Source organism: Penaeus monodon, chromosome 28, assembly GCF_015228065.2.
Source record: "Penaeus monodon isolate SGIC_2016 chromosome 28, NSTDA_Pmon_1, whole genome shotgun sequence".
Taxonomy (NCBI): domain Eukaryota; kingdom Metazoa; phylum Arthropoda; class Malacostraca; order Decapoda; family Penaeidae; genus Penaeus; species Penaeus monodon.
Window position 1 is genome coordinate 2,827,517 of NC_051413.1, and position 639 is coordinate 2,828,155.

General features: G+C 33.6%; 1 protein-coding gene across 1 annotated transcript in view; it reads left to right on the plus strand.

The window, feature by feature from the left end:
- The window catches only part of LOC119591281 (microtubule-associated proteins 1A/1B light chain 3A-like), a gene marked incomplete in the record, with an annotated part of 6,853 nt that extends 6,480 nt beyond the window's left edge, over positions 1-373 (plus strand). The window contains 1 exon segment of the mRNA XM_037940000.1: positions 1-373.
- Positions 374-639: the final 266 nt, after the last annotated feature.

Below are 639 nucleotides of genomic sequence, written 5' to 3' on the forward strand. Positions count from 1 at the left end.
TAGTTATTGGAAATGTTATAAAATTTCAACTAAACTTAAGCTCCAAATGAAAAAGAAATATTTTATACTTGATTAGTTCTAACTGCCTAACTATTACAATGACAGCTAGCTTATGGTGGTTTAATACACATCTTTTTCCATCGCTTCATTCTTTATTACATTAAGTTGACAAAAATATTAACTTACATTCACCACATTTCTCCCCCCCCCCCCCATCAAGCCTATTGCTTCACATTCATTATTATTTTGCAGCAGTTAGCACCAGGTTTTATGACCTTTGCTCTGGTTGCTGTCATTTATTTTCAGAGATGACAGGTCACAGAAAGTCAGTAAATGTAATTTTTGCCAGCTTCTCTCCATTCTCTAAGAAAACCAAGAGTGTATATTAGCAGTTATTTTACCAGCTCATTCATAATTATATATTTTTAAGTTGATCAATGAACATCATGTTTTGTTGTATCTTTTTTTTTTTTTAAGAGCTTTCTCATTCTGTACTTAATGCTTTGCTACATAAGGGGAGGACTATGTTACTTCTTTGAAGGGGATCTAAGAAATCCAACTTGTGACCGTATTTGAAGGAATTTTTCATGCCCATTTTCAACTGAGGAGCAAGAAGGGATGTAGCCTATTCTCCTCTTG